Source organism: Terrapene carolina, unplaced genomic scaffold (assembly GCF_002925995.2).
Source record: "Terrapene carolina triunguis isolate 2854851 unplaced genomic scaffold, T_m_triunguis-2.0 Scaffold96, whole genome shotgun sequence".
Taxonomy (NCBI): Eukaryota; Metazoa; Chordata; order Testudines; family Emydidae; genus Terrapene; species Terrapene triunguis.
Window position 1 is genome coordinate 32,361,944 of NW_020664447.1, and position 21,419 is coordinate 32,383,362.

The window sequence follows — 21,419 nt, forward strand, 5'->3', positions numbered from 1 at the left end:
AAAGAGCGGGGCCATTAAAGAGCTCAATACCTGACTCAGCAGCATGCGGATTAATGAGCTGACACAAATTATTGTGCCTTTTCTGAGATAAGTGGTCGCCTTGAATAGAGAGACCATTGTGCAGTGACATATTGAGACAGTCATGATATTTCCATGAACACTGATACCAGGGTATTAACTCAGAAAGGATGAGGATACATCCTGGAGCATCAGTGCATGAAGCCACTGCTCAGAGAATAGCAAAGTCCTAGGCATGAAATGACATCATTTGGAGTCAGCTTATCTATATGTTCATCAGAGAAACATCAACATAGGGCTTTGTGCCTCCTTCCTCTGTAAATATGTTAAAGGAAGTAAATTTGTCCAGGAGCCCTGTATCTTCTGAAGAGATGAAGTGAATTCTCCCTTCACACTTGGGCCTGGCAGGAAGGATGACATTTGGAAAACTAGAAGGTGCCAGGAATCAGCAGAAATCCTTGGCTTGAGCCACGGAGACCACTGGTGTTTTTTTACATTTCATAAATTTCTTAATCCAGATTGAGCTGTGTTATCAGGTGCAGGGGACATGAACAGATCTGGTGAATGTCAAGGAAAAGGGTGGCATTCTGTGAACACCCCAGTTCTGCCAAGGTTATTTCAGTCCAGCGACAGGAGCCAGTCCCCATATTCCTTTATGGACCCAATTCTGAAAGATGCTGAGCACCTACTAAAAAAAAAAAAATCTACTGAAGTCTGATTGAGCTCAGCATGTTGTAGAATCAGACCCCAGGCATAAAAGGTCCATGTCAGTGTAAGACTAGTACGACATCCATATAACAAACGAATCGTATTAATCACTAGTACCCTTTGCAGGTTTCTGGAGTATCCCAAGGAGCCTTCACTGGCAACAATATCTGCTAATGTGTGTGTGCGCGTGAGAATCTCTCATGTTTGCTGATGCAAACAGACTTTACATACAAATGGAGAATCTGTGGGCCTGACTGTGCATTGCTTTACATCGGTTTTATGCTAGTATAAATCCATTGACTCCAGTAGAATTACAAATGTATAAAACTGGAATAATTTGATGGAAAATTAGGCCCAGTGTATGTGGCCTAAATCTATTTGTAAATAATTTGAAAAGTATATTTTTTCCAGCTCCCTTCCCCTTTCTCTCACACACAGATAACAACAACACACAAAAATTCAAACACCCACATACACAGACCCACACAAACATTTTGTGTGCACACAGAGTCCATTAGATGATACCAAAAGGCAGCAGCTAGATAAGATGATTGGGCAGAGAACCCCTTTTGTGCAGAACTGTACTTTAAAGAAAACTTTGCACAATGCTGGTAGGAGCATGTATCTGGATCCCTAACAGTGTATGCTCAACAAGCCCACAATGGAGCCATGTTACTCTTTTACAGTAGGAGCTCTCCTCATTCTTCATGATTCTCCTAAGATATTTTAGTGTGACACGACCAAGATGCCTGCTGTGTGGAGAACACTGACTAAGAATATAAACATTTTTATTTCACTGTTAATCACACTCCTTTTGGCTTAGTTTCTGTCTGTCGTGAATCCCTTCTGTGCCTTGTGAATCCCTCCAACTAAAACTTTCTTATGTAGCTTTAAAAGGCTGTTGTGCTGTGTCTTGTAGAAGAAATATGGGAAAATAATGATTCACGGCACGAGTTTGGCCTGAAATCCACATAGTGCAAAAGGAATATTTCCCCCCCAACTCAGCGTTCATTCATTTTGCTGCTGAAAAAGTCAGATTGGAATGAGTACCATCATACTAAGCAGTTTATCACCCCTCCAAAGATGCTGTGCTAACAGGTTCTTGGGCATTCCTCTTGTTCTGTTGCTATTGGCATATTAGTCTTAGTGCCGTTTGCTTTTCCTGGGCAATCATTCCCTGCTATTCTGCTTGCGCCTTAATATCCCCTGCATACTTGTAATACTTTTCTGGCATTTATCTCACATTGAAATGTGAGACAGCTGCTTCACTTAAAAAGAAGTTTGCATCAATCTTATGATGTTAGTACTTGGATATTACTGTAAGAGTACACACAAAAATGGTCACTGCCTTGAAAAGCTGACAATTAAACTCAGAAAATGTGACATTTAGAATAACAGTTTAAACAAGAGATATGCCTGAACAACAAAGTTTGGATTCCAATCCAAATTTCCTGTACATTTTGAGGTGTTTCAATCCAAATTTCTAATCTGCCCTAGTGTAGAGAGAGAGAGAGGCCTGAAAGACAAAGTTTGTATCCAGACAGACCTTATACCACAAGATCAGGCTTGATGTGTTGCATGATCATAACGTTTTTAACTTATATCCTAGTGCAAAAAACATTCAAGAGAAAGAAGTCTCACCAGAGGGAGAGTCTATAAATTTAAGAATTATCTTTATCACTTTCCTTCAACCTTCAGTGGATTTAGTGCTGGTGAAAGGTGCCAGATTGAAAGCTTTGAGAAATGAAAACCTTTATTTATCCCAAAGGCAGATACAGCATGGACCATGGCAATGCAAACTTCCCTACACCGCTCAGACTAATGTGCAGTCTGATCCTGAAATGTTTTGACCAAATCTTTTTATAAGCACAAAATGCAGATTTGGCAACACTGAAACGTTTTTCAAATCATGTCAATTTCACTTATTTATTTTGAAAATAAAAACCTGAAAAGTTTTGTTCTGACATTTTTGAAATGGAATTCCGTATATTGTTCAATTCTAAATGACTTCATTTCAAAATTTCCTTTAATTTTTTTTTTTAATTTAAGAATGAACTACAATGCTCAAAGTTGAAACAAAATCTGATGGTATCCAGTTTGCAAATTAATTCCAGTTCTACAGCTTCACGCTAGAGTCTGTTTTTGAAGTTTTTTTGTTGAAGAATTGCCACTTTTAGGTCTATTATTGAGTGACCAGAGAGACTGAAGTGTTCTCCTATTGGTTTTTGAATGTTATGATTCCTGATGTCAGATTTGTGTCCATTTATTCTTTTGCATAGAGACTGTCTGGCTTGGCCAATGTACATGGCAGAGGGGCATTGCTGGCACATGATGGCCCCTTATAGCACATAGATGTGCAGGTGAACTTCTACGTGAAGCTGCAGAACTGATTAGGCCTGAATAAAGACTGGGAGTGGTTGGGTCATTACAAAACCTAAACTTAATTTTCCCAATACTAATTTCTCCCTACTGTTACTCACACCTTCTTGTCAACTGTCTGTAATGGGCCACTCTCTTACCACTTCAAAAGTTATTTTTCCTCCCTTGGTATCCTGCTGTTAATTGATTTATCTTGTTAGACTGACCTCACACTTGGTAAAGCAACCCCCATCCTTTCATGTATTTATACCTGCTCCTGTATTTTTCATGCATCTGATGAAGTAGGTTCTAGCCCACAAAAGCTTATGCCCAAATAAATTTGCTAGTCTCTAAGGTGCCACAAGGACTCCTTGTTGTTGTTTTTTTAAATGAATTTCAGTCACTGCCAACTTGATCTGGATTCAATCCAGTGTTTTAGGGATGAAAAGCTCTATAGTGCGTTATCAATCTGGTGATTCTTCCAGTTCCCCCACCTTAGCCACTTTTCTAAAAAAGAAAGGATCCATTTTGGCTACTTTCTAGTTCTCCAGTATGTGAGTTGGAGTTTTGCTTAGTTTTGTTTTTAACTAACAATAGTAGTTGTTGCCTCAGTCCTCCTCTCCTCCAGCAGGCTCCTGCCTCTTCATGTCTTTCCTAGAAATCTGCCCGCACTTCTGAGAACTGAATCCTCCCAGGGACCACAGCATACTCAATGAAGAAATACTTCCTTTTTCTGCAGGTGGTATTATCTACCTTGGGAGTCCTCAGTAGGGTTGCCAGCTGTCTAATCACACAAACCCAAACACCCTTGCCCTGCCCCTGGCTCCGCTCCTTCTCTGAAGGCCTGCTCCCATTCACTCCATCCCCCCTCCCTCCCTCGCTCGCTCTCCTCCACCCTCACTCATTTTCACGGGGATGGGGCAGGGAGTTGGGAGGGGGGTGCAGGCTCTGGGCTGGGGCTGAGGGGTTTGGAGTGTGGGAGGGGGCTCTGGGTTGAGCCTGGGGCAGGGGTTTAGGGTGCAGATGGGGGTGCAGGCTCTGGGAGGGAGTGTGGGTGTGGCAGGGGGTTCAGGGCTGGGGCAGGGGGGTGGGGTGCAGGAGGGGGTGAGGGGTGCAGGCTCTGGAAGGGAGTTTGGGTGTGGGGGGGGACTCAGGGCTGGGGCAGGGGATTGGGGTGCAGGAGGGGGTCAGGATCTCCGGCTGGGAAACTCTGAGTCCTGTTTGGTGGCACAGGCTCCCTGCCTGTCCTGGCCCCACACCGCTTCCAGAAGCGGCCAGCCCGTCCCTGCAGCCCCTAGGCGGGAGGGGGGGGGGGAAACCAGGTTGCTCCACAAACAGCTCTTGCCTGCAGGCACCGCCCCCACAGCTCCCATTGGCCACAGTTCCCAGCCTGCCCTAGCCCCACTGTGCCACTGGACTTTTAGTGACTGATCTCCCGGCTTGGCTTCAGGAGCCTCTGGGAGATCAAGCCCGATTCCGGAAGACTCCCAGCAAAACCGGGAGGGTTGGCAACCCTAGTCCTCAGGGGGTTATGAGTCTGTGACAGGGCTGTGGGAAAACCCCATCTAGTGCGGGGCAAGTGCACCTCACACAGCCTCCTAAACCCCAGTCAATATACTCACCCTTCTTAGCAAGATACTGAGGCCTAATGGCTAAAGTCAAAGTACTCGCCCCTAACAGCTGAGCAGTGCAGCCCAATGGCAAAGTCAATAGGTTTGCCCCTCTCTGCAGCAGGGCCGGCTATACCATTTTTGATGCCCCCCAAAAAAAAGCTGCTTGGACTCTGCCGCCCCAAGAATGGACGGAATGCCACCCCTTAGCATGTGCTGCCCCAGGCACGTGCTTCCTCCGCTGGTGCCTGGAGCTGGCCCTGCTCTGCAGGGCAGTAAGGCCTAGTGGCCACAGTCAGTAAATTTGCCCCCAGGGAGACAGGGCAATAAGGCATAGCGGCAAGAGTCCATAGTTTCACCCCTCGTAGTGGGGCAGTAAGACCTAGTGGCCACAGTCAGCATATTCACCCTTATCAACAGGGCAGTAAGGCCTAGTGGCCAGGGTCAGTCAGGATGGGAGCCATCATGCACAAAGGGGGGAGTGGCCCAAATAGGGGGCTCCAGGCCCTCCCTCTCCACTGGACCCCAGTCCAGGGCCTGGTAGTGGCCAGAGCACATGCCACTGAGTCAGCGAGGTTGGGGATTTCTGACCAAAACATGCTGACTCAAAATTCCGGTTCACTAACTGGGCTGCTGTCTAATTCCCCTGTGCTGCTTCCTACCATAGTTCCCGCTGCTGTGGTCTACGCATCTCTGCTGTCCCCGGTCTCCACTGTCCCCAGCAACTCTGGACTCTGCGGGGCCTCCATGGGTACCTTGGCGTCTGCCTGGGTTGCGGAGTCTCCAGCGCCCATGGCCTCAGGCTTCAGCTGATCCTTGGCTGGAGCCAGCAGCATACATCCTTCCTTCCCAGTGCTCAGCCCCAACTGAGCTGAGCTGCTCCCTTTTATACTGGTGCACTTGGAACATGCTCAGTAGAGTGTAGGGGGTGTGGGTTTCCTCAGCCCACAATGTTTCCACAGCCCCCGTTCCCATCCAGTGCGGGGCAAGTGCGCCCCGTCACAGAGTCCTATCCATTATTTCCCCAAACTGAAGGAATTAATCTGGAGTTCTCTGTTCTTTTCTATGGGCAAGGTAACCCACCTCAACATGGCATTCTGGAAGTCGCATAGGAAGTCTGACACAGCACTGGTTGAGATTGGTGCTCTCCGCTGTAATCCCATGGAAGTACCCAGTGGCTAGAATGTGCAGACAATGGTCACTATAACTGGGACAGAGAGGATGTGGTTTTGTGTGTCCCCTTAGCTTACCACACAGATGCATGATAGCTTCTGCAGTGAGCTAGTGCTACAGCTCCCATCCACTGTGGAAAACTCCAGAAGTCTCCTCCTTCTGTCACCCCTCACTATTATTTGAATTGCTCTCGTTCTCTCAAACTTGTGCTGCCTTGTGTGTCTGAGGAGTTGTATTCATTTAAGGGTGAGGTCACTGGGTGTGCTTTTTCTGGAGTTCCTACTGCTTGGGAGTGAGAGGCTTATCTACTACCTTCTGATTTGTCCATGTCCCTAGCATGACTAGACCAGTAGCACTTAAGTGAATATGTGGAAATCACTGAGCACTTTTGAAAATCCTGATTGAGTGATTCCCCCACTTAGAACGACCCCTTGCACTGCTTACCCCTGAAGGCACTTGGGGATTTGTTCATGTTTAAAGAACTGTCTGGAAATCCGAGATAGTAAACATGTGCCAAGACCTATCTGAGCTGTACAATTGGCCTCTTGAGTCTATGCAACATTTTGCAACATCTGGCATTAATCACCTTGTGCCTCAGTTCCCCATCTGTAAAAGAGAGATAATAATACTTCTCTGCTTAACTGAGGTGTTGTATGCTTTTGTATATTTACCATCAATAGGAAGACACGGTGATTCTTTGGAGATGGCAAGATAAATAAGTATATGTAACTTATATATAGTGGAAAGATACATTCTCCTTCCTATCTCCCCTTTCTTCCCCATTTCTCTTTGAAAAGCGCTTTCTATTATGTTTGTGTTTGGATTTATGGTGCTAATATTCACACACAACTCCATCATAAAATGTGCTGGTAGGATCCAAGTGGCTTCAGAATTAGAAGTAGTTTAATCTGTCAGGGATGAATATCTTGTCTGGAGATAGCTCTGAAAGAAACTCTCCCCTTACAAACAAGTAATGAAGTGGGGACTTCACAATCATTTTGGCTGACACACATTGCTGCATTTTATGTTTTAATCTGGAGGTGCCTGAAAGGAACAGAAAACAAAACAAGGGGCTGGAAAGTAGCTTGGTTTACTAGCTGAGGATCTGGCCTCTACAGTTGACATTGGTGTAGTTCCGTATCAGCTGAGAATCTGCCCCTCATTTTTTATTTTTGTTTACTCTGAGTTGCTTGCCTGAAGCTCACACAGTGATTTCTTCACTTTTCACTAAATAAGATGTGTTTTTTTTTCTAGTGGGATTTCAGAACTGTCTTTTTCAATCCAATATTTTAAATAACACTTGATTTAGATTCCTCTTGTTTATCAGGATCCCCCTACTGAGTTGCTGAACACCTTCTTGATATAGATGTCATCCCCATCACAAAGACAGCAGAACCACTGTACTCATCACTTTTTAAACATTGTTGTGTCAAGCAATGTGTTTGTATCACTACCCAACGATGACCACAATATGATGCCTTATTGTTGTATCATCACTTAATGATTCAAGGTCATATGTTATGTCACACTGTTATCATGTCATAAGAAAAATTCCTATCACTATGTGACAGCATATCCTCATAATATCACATAACATGTTGGAATGACACAAATTCTTTGACACTGAGCTTTCTGCATCTGGGAGGGTTTTTCCGTTCTCAGCCCAATAACATTATCAGGAAGAGAGCTAGAGACCTTATCCAGAGATCACACAGCAATCTCTGAGCATTTTATTGCCTGCCTCCTTTGCTAATGAGCTTAACTCTCACACTGGAGCTCAGAAACTGTCTTTCTTGATGGAGCACACAATGAGAGATCATTAAATGATTCTATAGTTGATTGAGTGTATATTAACTAAGGAATTATGGGCAGTCATTAGGATGCCAAAACAGGAAAAACTGATCATGAGAAATATGACTTAGGCCTCAATTCATGCTGTTTTCTCTGGAACTTTTACCTAGGATTTGAAACAGTTCTTATCCCTTAATCCCTCATTAAGGACACACACTGCTGTATTACCACAGAAATGCTTCTTTCATCTGCACATGCCACCTCATGCTGTGATTTTTTTTTTTTTTTTTTTTTGGTCAGACATCTTTTCCTAAGTCAGGGTCAGGCTGGATCAATACTTGGATAAGATATCTTCAGGAAAATCCAGGGTTCATCAGAAAATGTTTTGGTGACTTAGTAGGTGATGTTTTCCCTCTTAATCAGTCCTGAAGCAATACCCCAGAATGGTGTTAGGAGGGCCATTTGTAGGGTGCTGGCTTGTCCCCAGCCCACAAAGGTTCCAATCCTACACTCGGAGTCTCTTTTCCAGACAGTTTTATTTCTCAAACATATGCAAAAAACAAACAAACACAATTCCAGAGCCCACTCTGGGCTATAGCTCCCAGCAGATTTCCCCCTTTGCCTCTCTCAATTCCTCCTGCTTCAGGGCCTATTTCAAGGTTCTCCCATGCTCTGTTAACTGAGCACTGCCTCCCATGGCTCTCTCCCTGGAGACTCATTTCCCCAGAAGATTCCCTCTGCTTTGCCTCCCTGGTGACTCTGGCACCACTCTCAGGGAACTTCTGGCTGCTCCTGCTCCCACTACCTGGCCTGTCTCCTATTCCAAGGAAGCAGGCAGTGAGAGCCCCTTGTCTGCTCTCTCTGCCCCTTTCCTGACTGATTCTCAGGCCTGGCTCATCCAGGGCCTAGGTACCTCTCTTATAGTCCAAATGGGGGTCAGCTGACCAGTCACAGGTGCACTGGCCTCTTCCCTCATAAAAACCATCTTTTAGCAGAGATATAAAACTAGTATCTGCTGCTTGGTGGCCATTACAATCTCATGTCACTTTTCATACAGAAAGGCTCCTCATGTCTTTGCCAAATTCCAACTTGAGAAGTTACATCCTTTTTACCTACAATTTCTCTGTAGTTTCCATAGGATGATTTTTACTCCCGTTCCTATTTTAAATTGTTGTATAGTGTTGCTGTGTGCCATTATACCATGGCTGTGTAACACAGCTGCTGAGTTTCAGTCTTACGGTAGTGATCTCTGTAATAATACATATTTGTAAGGAGCTTTGGGATGAAAGGCGTCATATCTATCCTATTTATTTAGCTGCCATTATCATTGCATCTGAGTGCCCCACAATCTTAAATGTATCTGTCCTCATAACAGCCCAGTGAGGTAGGGCAGTGCTATTATTCCCATTTTACAGATTGAGAACTGTAGGATGGAGAGACTAAGGCCCAGATCAAAGGTATTTAGGCTCCTAACTTCCACTAAAATCAGTAGAAGTTGGGAGACTAAATAACTTTGTGAATCTGGGCCTAAGTGACCCAAAGGGCCCAAGGTCACAAAGGAAGTCTGTGGCTAAGCAGGGAATTGAACCTGTGTCTCTCAAGCCCCAGGCTGGCACCCTCAGCTATTCTTCCTCTTGTTAAAGTTGTGGGATTCTGGATTAATCTAATTTCCTCTGGAAATTTTTAATGTTGAAAGGCTTGTTGAATTGGGTTCCACTTTCACTTTCATAGTTTGTAGGGAAACTAAAGATCTCCCCTGCATACACTGCATATAAAATGATTGTGCGTCCAATGTGGGATGTGCCCCAAAGATTCATTACCCTCTCCAAAATCTTCAGGATGTCCAGTGCTTACAGGTGTAATCAGATTCAATTGATTACACTTGTGGTTGGGGTAGCAGTAAATAATATTTTGCAGGTGCACCCAAAAATGCTAGGACTGTCTGAATCTTGAACGGTTCAGGGACTGGGGAAAGAAAGATAAAGTTTGGAGGGGAACTAGTCTGCATTGAACCGAAGTGACTTTCAATGTCCTGGTGAAAATTGATTTTGATTTGACTGAGCTAGAAGCTTTTGAAAACTGCACTTTGTGCCTTTGCAGCAAGTTTGGTCTGAGTGTTATCACTTTTTTGGCAATATTCCGAGTTCAGTCTGCCTCCATTGCATACATAGGCTGTCTCGCCACTAAGGAATTTTTACAGAAATTGTCACCAGCTGCACCAGTGTTAGCAGCATTGGGAGCTCTCATGAAGATGGCTCACTGTGTCTGGCAGCTCTTTTCTGCACCTTGTCAATTAGACTTGCTCTGAACAGGTTTAACTGACACGGTGCTGAAAACAGCTGCGAGAGCTGGAGAGCAGCGTATGCTGCAGCTGTACCAGTATTAGCAATGGTAGAGGCTTTTGGTAACAGTCCCCTAGTGTAAACAAGGACTAAGCTGCCAACATTATATCCTTTAAACATTTTATCCTGGGACAATTCTGTGAAGAGGCCAGGGCTTTGGAGACTGCTGAGGAGAAGGATTTTGATAGGACATGACGGGGCTTTGGTTGGTCTAGGGAAGCGTTGGGGGAGGATGAGTGGGAGTCACCAGGCAGGAGAAAGTATGGGGAAGATATAAGTGTAAGTGTGTTCAGTGGGTTTGGGGGGATCTGGAGGTGGCAGAGAGGGAGGTTTGGTGAGTGTCAGGAGGAGAATTGCTAGATTGGGAAGCTCTGGCAGAGATACGATGGAGGAACTATTGGTCCCAGCCTGGAAGGCCCAGTTGGAAGCTGGAGGAGGACCTGTTTTGTAGCAGCAGCCTCTTTACCCACAAGAAAACAACTAGCAGTTCAGTTCTAGCAAAGGAGCTGCTGGTTGTTTTCCTGGAGGGGAAGAGAAGCTCCCTGTATGTACTGAGAGTCCTAGGAGTCCCGGACACCAGCTTCCCTTAAAAACCCAGGAATGTCCAAGCAAAATTGGGACTGTGGGCAGATGTATGTATATGTGTTCATTCTGCAGTGAGTCCCTTGAATTTCTCCAGTGTGGCCTGGAACAATGTTAATGATTCTGAGAAACAGGATCTGGTAAAACAGATCCTCTGTCTCTGGTTGGCTAGGAGACTCTGTCTCATCCTGGTGGACAATGACCTGGCCATAATTATGTATGCCTTTGTCCCCTCCCATCTAGATTACGGCAATGCCGTATACCTGAGCATGAACATGTGAGTCATTAGAAAACTCCAACTAATACAGAACACTGCAGCATGTCTCCTCAGCAACATGAGCTATGATGACACATCACCCTTGTCTGATGCTCTTTACACTGGGCTCCTCATAAACTACTGAGTCAGGTTTAAGGTGCTCCAAGGCCTGAGCCCAGAATAGCTAAAAGATCAATTAAAGCTCTGGGATGAAGACATGGTCAATAACTCCACTCCTCAGACACAATGGAACTCTTTACAATAAGGGTAAAGCCCATCCATGAAGGAGACAGAACTTTCTAGAAGGCTGGTCCCAGCCGTTGGAACTCCACGGGAACTAAAGAGCATCACTAAAGAGCTTACCATCTTCCGCTCTAAATGCAAGGCACACTTCTTCAACTTGCTTTCTCTAACATGAGCACAGAGCAGCATGTACATTAAAAATAACCTTACCAAAACACTTCACTGCACACACAATTCTCTGCTTGGGCAGAGGATGAGAAAAAGAACAAACCACTCATACCAGATGACAGGCACATCGCTTAATATGCTACACTTAGATACTACAGTGGTGAAGGAAGCATAAGATCCTATATAGAATAGAATAAAATAGAATAGAGGCTGGCAGCTGTGGCCAGAGAGGTGAGTAAAAAGCCAGAATAAGGAGACAACCATGATTTTCCTAAATAACCACAATGGTTAGGTTGGGATTTGGACTGCACACCTAATCAGAGAGTAAGGACACTCTCCCTCTCCCCACTCCCACATGCTACCTGGGCCTTGGGGTCAGACATGCAGGAGTAGGTAGATGTAAGGATACTGAGCATCTACACCACCACCTATCGCAGACTCTATGGTACTACCACAATTGAGCCCTAATTCCATTAATGTATAGAAGAGAACATCATCTAGTGGAGAGCAAGGGACTGTGTGTTAGGACAAGGGTATTCTACTACCCCTCTCTGTTACTTACTTGCTGTATAACCTTGGGCAAGTACCGTATCTGCTCTATGCCTCGTTTCCATAACTCTAAAATAGACATGATAGCAACAGGTGTGTTAGGGGGCTTAATTAATGTTTGTAATATGCTTTGGGTTCTTCAGATGAAGGGAGTGAGAAAGAGAACATTGCAGAGTTTATTGGCCAGATCCACTTTCCAAAGCAAGAGACACAGCTGAGTTTGAGATACACCAAGGTAAAGATGACAGAACATAAGGGGAAAAAAGGTAAAGTATAAATACAAGATTGTCATCTGATAGTCTCTCCATAATTCTAAGAGTGAGTATCTAGTTTAGACCTTTGGCACAGACTGGATACCTGCTAAATGTGGGCATGTTGAATTATTCATGCCTTTGGTTATAAATAATGCATTGCCTGTATATATCTAATTTAAATACATCCATATAGACCAATGGATTAGTCATTGCTGCCCAAAAGTAACAGATCATCTCGCCAAGTTCCCCTGGCCATTACCTGACCTCAGTGAGCCTCCTTTAGAGGATAACACTTTCAAGTAATTGGTTCTGCTGTTTTTGTTGATACACAGATAAGGATGTTCTGTAAGTAAGAGTTTAAAAGACTGAAGTAGGAGTACAGTTTTGTACTAAAGCACAGCCCGGTTGAAATTGCTGCTGCATAATTTTCCCTTGTGATCATTACAGAGAACAGTGCTGCATATTTTTACTATATAAGGTGTTTGTTACCCTATCCACAGTATTGTATGCTTAGTTGGTTGCCATCCCAAAGGAAGGTGATTATTATCCTAGAGAGGGTGATGTTAGGTATAATCTAATAAAAACCTTATACGCTAGGATTAATTGGGACAAGATTATGCCTTCTGGTTCTGCATAGACAGGAAACTATCCATGCTTAGGTCCCCCACATGCAGAGGATAAGAAATCAGCTGCCTCCACAGTGTGGTCCCCTTTTCGTTGGTCCCCATGGAAAGCTCTAACATAGGCTAATCGATCCACAGCTTGGGAGGGGGCAGACCTGTGTGAAGCAGGGGGAGAATTGGAGTGATACGCATCATTGTCCATTTGTATGTTCCACAAGGAAGCTCATGCATCCTGAGGTAACTGAGAGAGCATAGGCTGACTGCTACATGTACCAGGTGCACTAGAAGAGAAGCTGACTATTGCCACCAAAACTAAAAGAAGAAAATACACCCTTATCCTGCTTGATTTCTCTTCATGGGGTCCTGGGAAGCTGTGTGCTCTAACTGTGGGCATCATGAACCCACTGTAAGATACATTATGGGGTAGATAAAGATAAAGGGCAGGATAAAGATAAAGGTACCTTTTATGCACTGCCCAGGTATTGGGGTTGGTGCTGCTCAGCCATAATGGAGTTCCAGAAAGCAATGTCCTTCCATGAAGCAAAATAATACCTCCTGAGCTCTCTGGCACACAGGAGGAATATGGCCTCTCATACCACATGTAAAAGGATGAGGTGTGTACTCACCTCCATGGTCAGTATTTCTGTGTGGTGCAGTGGGAGTAGGCCATGGCATTTGCAGCCATTAGAATTTTGGTGTTCAAGTGATGCTAGACCTGTTCAGTCTTCAGCTCATCTTAATGCAGAGGCAGCAACTGTGCTCAGCCCATGTGAGGAGGCACAAGTTGGGGGAGGACTTACTCCCGCCAAAATTATCACACCACCCTGATTTCCCACTGCTGACAACACTTTATAATTCCCAGACTGTCCCCTTAACTGTAAAACCAACTAATTACCAGCTGGCACCCAATTGAGAAACAACCTGGTTTATAAGGAACAACACTCCTACACTTCTCCAGGACCAGTATCAGGGACACTTGAAAGAAGAGGTTTCATGGGCCACCAGTATCAAGGCAGAAGGGGCACTCATAGCTGTTCATCTCCCACAAAACAAATCATGACTTGCTCTTGTCCCTTTACATTTAAAACAGAATGGTCTATGTGTCTAAATCTTTAAACAGACAAAGGCAAAGTTCCAGACTTAGATTCCTCTGCACCCAAGTCAGTGATATTAATAGCTTCTCTTTACCTCAACACAACACAGAGAGGTTGGGTTTAATTGAGCATCTTTTAAGATTTCTGAAGAAAAATCGGAAAGCTTTCAATTAATTAGTGAAAATCTATTCCACTAATCCCTTCATGCAACCATGCATGCTGTGAGGGGAGACTTTAACACACTAATGTTAGCCTTGCCACCTCCCTATGTGTGAAATCTTCCTCACAAAGAATTCTGCTCATGTATATCTCAATTTCCCATGAATCTCTGCACTCCAGCAATCCAGTGATTTTCTTTTGGAATCCACCAGTGACTCCATCTTGAATCTTTGTGTGGGAGGACTTTAGAAATCCCAGAATCAGTGTTAAATCTATAACTAGTTCTAGGCATCACCTAACTGCCCTCTACTTGCAGATGCAAAAGGATATCATAATAGGTGGCTAAATACCTGTCAAGATGTTTCATCCCTCTTTCCTCTTCCACTCACTATCTCTTAGATTTTTTTTTCAGTACATCAAAGGCAGCTGGTGGACCCCATTCTTCACCCAGATTGCAAATTAGACTTCTAAATTTAAGATCATGCAACATAAAATTCCTGCTTGCCTAAAGGCTGTTCCAAATAATGGAGATCATCAGAGGACAGGGATGCCTCTGGCCTACCTCCCGTTTCCTTAGCCATGCCTCCAGCACTGCTAGAATGGACCAAATTCTCTCTAAATGCTGCTAAGGCTCTAGCCCCTTGATTGCCACATCTGTGCTTTGTAACTTTTCCACTAGAAGATATGTTTGCTATGGACCAAATCCTCAGCTGGTGTAAATCAGTATAACTCCATTCAAGTCAGTGGAACTATGTTGGTACGCATCAGATGAAGATCTGTCTGTATATGACCAGATCTGCCCATTAGATTTCCTGAGGATTTCTCCCTTTTCAGTAGGTGTTATGCACCAGATATTCACTCCCATGCTTGGAGTTTATTTTACCCCAACATGATTTTAATTTTCATATAGGCTTGGGACAGTAGGATTCAGTATTGGGATGCATGGTGTAGGACTATGTAAAATTATAACATTTTAACAATGCTGTTAACTTCAACATATTGGAATTTGTGGGGACAGGTGAGTTTCATTCAAAAATTGGACATTCAGGAGTAAAAATGGGCTATTTTTTCACCCCAATATAGTCTTATCCTTGAGCAAGAAAACTCCGCCCCACAAAATTGATGTTATTTTGCAGTATCTGGGCATTTCAGTGAAATCACAACAAAAATCCATTAAAAAAGTAAAATTAAGACATTTTTGAATATTATACTGTCTTGTCCACAACTAACATTAAGGCAAAAATCACTCCTTTTTGACCAAACTGTATCTTTTTTTCCAGTAGTGTCATAAATGTGATGGGCAGCTGGTACCAGTTCCTGTTTGGAGCACAGGAGCACCTGGAAAAAGATTCTGCTTAGAAACCAGGTAAGTTGTCAGTTCTGCCATAGATCTCTGACTTCATCCTTATGGATCTGATAAGGCTATTTTTACATTAGCAATAATAATCGTTTATTTATAGTAGTGCTTTTCACACTGAAGGATCCCAAAATGCTTTACATTATGGAACAGCACTTTTCCATATTTACAAGTGGTTCCATTTCTTTTAAGTTGACAATTAACAATGCCTTTTTAGTGCCTGGGGGTTTTGTTTTGTTTTGTGTTTTTGTATAATTTTGATGTTCTTGTAAGTATTTTCACCCTTAAATTACTAATATGTACTCCTAAGTTGATATTAAAGCTTTTGTCGGGGAATATCATGAGTCTGATTCTCCACTCCAATACCCTGATGTAATTCCATCGAGGTCAATGGAGTTACATTGACACAAAACTGGTATAATGGGGTGGGGAACCTGGCCCGACACATTCAAGAATCACTTCACCAACCATCAAAATTCCACCACCTCTGTGGTGTAATGCAGCAGCAGTTTAATAGTGAGGAGGACCTCTAAACAGTTTATACAGAAGGATTTAAGGGAAGCAGAAGGTAGTTATCCAAACTAGAATTTCACTAAAACTCTGAGACTAAGATCCTTACTCTTGAGAATACTGCCTTGGGATCTGCAACAATGCCCTTGTCTTGCACAGTCTGTGTAGCTCAATTATTTTTGTAGGATGCATGTAATTTAATTAATTAATGGAGATAGGATATCTCCTAGAACTGGAAGGGACCTTGAAAGGTCATTGAGTCCAGCCCCCTGCCTTCACTAGCAGGACCAAGTACTGATTTTGCCCTAGATTCCTAAGTGGCCCCCTCAAGGATTGAACTTACAACCCTGGGTTTAGCAGGCCAATGCTCAAACCATTGAGCTATCCCTCCCCCCTGCTTCACTTTCTCCTGCCACTGAAGAACTAAATATACAAGACCAAGAGCAAGAAAGCAAGAATGACTTCCAGGGATGAAAGGATACTGTAACCTTTGAACACTGAGAAAGCTTATGATTTGTCAACTCAGACAAGACTTTCTGCCTCCATTTAATTAGATTTTAATTTTTCTTTACACATCTTTTCCTCTAAAGGTCCTAAAAAGTAATTATTTCCAATATCAATTGACATGGAGGAGCAATCCCAAATCAGAATAAGCAGCTTACAAAAGTTTGTCTTGTTCCTGATTAAATATTCCTGCTGTGCAGCTGTATACGCTGCTTGAAGTAATAACATCCAGCACAAATAATGGACTTGTGTCTGTGAGCACAGACTTGGCATGACTAAAGGGAACTTCTCACATGGCTCTCAGCACGCTCAGAGAAAATGTTCCCAAATAACCTAGCAGAGGCAGAAAAATGAAGCAAAGGCCAGCCTCTTGCCTCCAGGGTCCCTTTCCTCAAAGTAAAAATATCAACATTCTGCAGGTTTCATGAGCAAGATATTGGAACATGAAATGACATAATTTCTCCTCTGGTTATGCTGTAATGGATGTGTCTATCCATAACCAAATATATTCTTTATGTGCCATGTGTGGAAAGCCAACTCAATAAAAACAACAACAAAACAAATAAAACCAGAAAGCTTTCACTTTAAGGTGTCTCATGCTGGAAAACCAGAAATGGAGGTACTCAAAATCAGTGACCACATTTGAAAATTTGGCTGCAAATTCCTTGTCTATGGCCACTCAGAAATTCCAGACTGTTAGCCCTATGCACAGACCACTAGACTATACCTCTCTTTCACCTTTGTGTTAACAGCAGATGTAAATAGCTGCCAGGGGAAGCCATTTGTAGTACATAAAAGGAAGTTTTATTGGTCCTACAAATCCCATAAACTAAGTTACATATTCTAGAGTGCCATCTCCTGGCACCTAATCTATTAAATATTTACAGAGATGAAGTACTCCTGTAATTTTAATGGTGTTTATTTCCTGCACATCTGGGGAGGAGACTGGAATGGCTGCAGGGCCACAGCACCATCATGATGGGCATTTCAGTCAGTATCTCTCCTAATGCTATTCCTTTGGACTTGAACAGTACCTTTTCTACCCTGTGACATCATTGGAGTGTATCATCTGTGGGCTTTTGCTGTTGACTTAGAAATATTGTTTGCTCAGAGGTGACTAGGGTGAGAAAGCAAACAGCCAGAGGCCTTGACTGCCCTGTGTTATTGTCATTGTGCATTAAGGGTGTTTTCCTTAAAGGAGAATCACCTGACTTTGGGGAAGATGGCAACACCTGGTACCCTGAGCAGCAGAAAAAGGGGGCTAATGCTAGGGAATTGTTGGGCTGATGTTTTTACTTTATCCTACAAAGTTATGAAGTTGCAGGGGTTTAAGTATATGTGTGTGAGCATGTGTGTGTGTATACACACACACACACACACACCCTCTGCAACTTTGTAACATTATATATATACACACACACACACACACACTTGAAACTGGGAATAATCATAGACAGAGGTAATTTCTGTGTTTCTTTTTAAAAGACTAATTGAATCAGTGATCATCAGGCTGTACTCTAGCTACCCTGTGTAACTATGTTAACATTCTTGCCCTTGGCGTTCTTCCCTTTCCTCCGTCAATTTGTTTAAATTCACTTGTTCTTTCTTGTCTTAAATGTAGACTGTAAGCTCTTCAGGCCAGGGACATTTTTATTTTGTCTGTTCAGCACCCAACCCAATGGAGCAAGGATCTACACTGGGGTCTTTGTGTTACCATCATACAATATTTGGATTCCTGTCAAATTGGTTGAACATAGACTCTTGGCTGAGCAAAATTTAGACACTCCTAGTTGATGTTTAATTACTTGAGCACACAGTGTAACTACAAGGTATATTCTGCACTAGAGGTAATCATGGTTCATTTTTTGAAGAACAGTATGGCCTTTTTAATGTCTGATAAATGGGGAGCATTGTATGGAACAGTTGTCCATTTGGACTGACATTTTCTCTGAGCAATTGCTGAAACCATGTGAGAGGTAACTAAACAATTTCTTAGTAGGAAGTCATTCTCATTGACTTGTGTGTTAGCTATGTGTTGTAGGATTGGTTGCTGTTAGGTCATCGCAACCAGTCAGGGAGACCAAGGCAGGTGCAGGGGAAACAATCCAAAGTTTTGGGCTCCAGAGCTGGTTCAAATGGCCCAGGCATTTGGGCTTCTCATAGCCAGAGTTCAATAAACAAAGGCAGAAGAGCTTTGCAGCCTCTCTCTTACCTTTGCATAGACTGAGTTTGGTCTTGCCAAAGAGTGGATGGCCAGAACTATCCCTTCCGGGTTTTTCTCCCTGATGGAGCAATTAGCTGCAGCTGAGCCACATTCCTCTCCTGATGCATCAGCTGCTGTGTCTGACATTCCTTATAATGAGGTCAAGCACCTGTGGTAGATTTTCTGCTCAAAGGAGCTTTTAATGTTTTACCCTCCCACTGTCAACTATGGAGCAGTCCAAGAATTACCCAGTCACAGTCAGATCTTGGTTCCAAAAAATGATATTCTAGCCCAACCAGACTTAGGTTTAAGCTATACATGGAGTTCCATATGACACTTACATGCAACTCACTTCAGTCAAATGCATTTATGACTGAAATGAGTTGCTTGTAAGTGTCATATGGAACTCCATGTATAGCTTAAACCTAAATCTGGTTACATGCATGGACACTTGTTACATGCACCTCACTTCAGTCATAAATGCATTGCTGACTGGCTGCTGCACCAAGAAACTGGTGCCCCCAATAGGAGATACTTAAACATCCATGGAAATGATTTTTTTCGAGTACCTTTATTGCAAAGAGGTCAGTCTTTGAGCAGCATAACAAATAGGTATTGATACATTTAATAAGATAAGGCAACAGCTTCTCAAGGCTGAATTTTACAATGATAATAAACACCTGAAGGACAAGCAAAAGTAATATGGTGAAAATTAAATTGTTCTTTGTCCCAGGTTGTTGATCCATGAAGAGGTCTGATTAAAGGAAAAACTGTTGCTTTCACAATCTTCTTCAGAGGATAAAAGGGGTACGAGATCACATTCATAGCACTTGCTCCATCTAATCCAGTAGCTTGTCTCTAACAGTTGCTATTATTAGACGCTTCACAGGAGGTGTAAAACGCCATAATGGACAATCATGCAATTCAGATTCCCAAAACCAAGTTCTCCTGCTGTCTTTCTGATGTGTATGTAACAATGCAAGGTCTGCCTACAATGGTATATGAACTCTTAGAGTAAAGTGGGGAGTGGAGAAATAGTTATTAGCAGACTTTGACCTTTCTAATAATCTCTATTTTAATTGTTCCCTGATGGGAACAAAATGGTGGCTTTTCTCTAGCTTATGATCTAATTTCATTGTGTTTTAGAGCAATGCAAGGATGGTTGGGAAGGTTTTTTGTTTGTTTGTTTTTGGGTTTTTTTGGGAGGGGAAGATGTTTCACCTTATTAAACCAAAGGACTCAACAATTCAACGGTCAAGTGCTTACATACCTATTGGTTTGGAGAAACATTATTAAATAGTTCTTATATCATCCAGCTTTGGAAATATGGCTGGAAAACAAGACCTAAAGTTTACTAATGCCTTTTTAGGGAAGGAAGAAGGGACCTGGCAGTAGTTAGCACCTGGATTCCTCTTTTAAACTTCTTTAGTCTTGCATGAGAGTTTAAAGGGCATTTGGAAGAGATGTCTGACTTGCCTAGTTCTCTCCTTGCTGCTTGTTAGTGCTGAATAATTCAAACAGAGCTGGGTTACAGCTAAGTATCAATATTTGATGCTCAAGATCACCGCAGTGTAATGTTCACAGTACTCCCTTGGATGAGCATTCTGACTAGCATGCAGGCAGTTTCTGCACCAGATAGACCAGCTTGAAAAGTCAGCTGAATGCATCCTCATGTACAGCTTTTGCACCCAGGCTGCACCAGCTTGCAAAACTTAGATTCTGTGGGCACCAGCATGTACAGATTGTGCACTGGGTGAGCCTCAGGAGAGGATGTGATTGAAATTACAGGCAGGCCGTTTATAAAGGAAATCTGCACTGTTAAATTTAGGATAAAATTTTTAAACTGCACAGGAGCTGAAAAATATGCATGGCACTCCACTATGTAAAATTAATTTTTTATTAAATTCTAATCTGTTAATACCTATTGTCCTGCTGCAGAATACAACTTCCTTTCATTTCAGTGCAAGTTACTAGCATCTTGTAGTGAAGAACAGGACCCTAATGTGATTTTTGGGTGCTCACAGGAGGCAGGACCAACATGGGATACACTAGAACATGAAACTATGTGCAGATATCCCCAAAAGACTTTGACCATGAATGCCATTCTCTCTGACTTCACATTGGACAGCACTGCAGTTAAAACACTATTTCTGGGAGAGATTCCATTGCGCCAGTCAATTACTGTGGCTGCTGATTGAATGCCAGTCCTAGAGAGGTTATTAATGGTCTCAGTAGACTTTCCCCTTCTCATCTGCCTTCCCAAGACTCATGACTAACTCAGGAGGGGTTGGCCAATTGAACCCACAGGTTGTGAGGCAGTCACAAAAATGTGAGTATTAATAATGATAATAATACATTTCAGTGACATTATGTTTGAAAAGTAAAAATAACAATCCTCTGATACATCATAGGGAAATAGTGTTAGAACAACCATCTAAGATATTAAAATAATCACAAAGGCAGTGTTTTGAATTCCTAATAAGGAATTCAGTATTAATAACATAAGAGAACATAATAAGATGTATACAGTTTAAAGTGGTTTAAAAGGCTCTTTCAAAGACAAAGGAAGAATTCAAAAGTAGTAAAGATCCTGGCTAATGGGATCAATGGCACACTCTCATTAAAAAGTGTTACCAAGAAGTTGTGTGGATTCCCAAGGTCTCCTCTCCTGCTGATGAAATAAAGACTAGTTTCTAACTGGGGTCTTAGATGTCCTCCATCACAGCTTCTAAGCGCATCGCATATATTAATAAATGTATCCTCAGAACACTTCTATGAGTAAGAAATATTATCACCATTCTATAGATGAGGTAACTCAGGCACAGAGAGGTTAACTGATTTGCCCAAGGTGATAACAGTGTTTCTTCAAAACAACTGAAAAATGGACACACTTCTGCTCTGTCATTACAGACCAAGA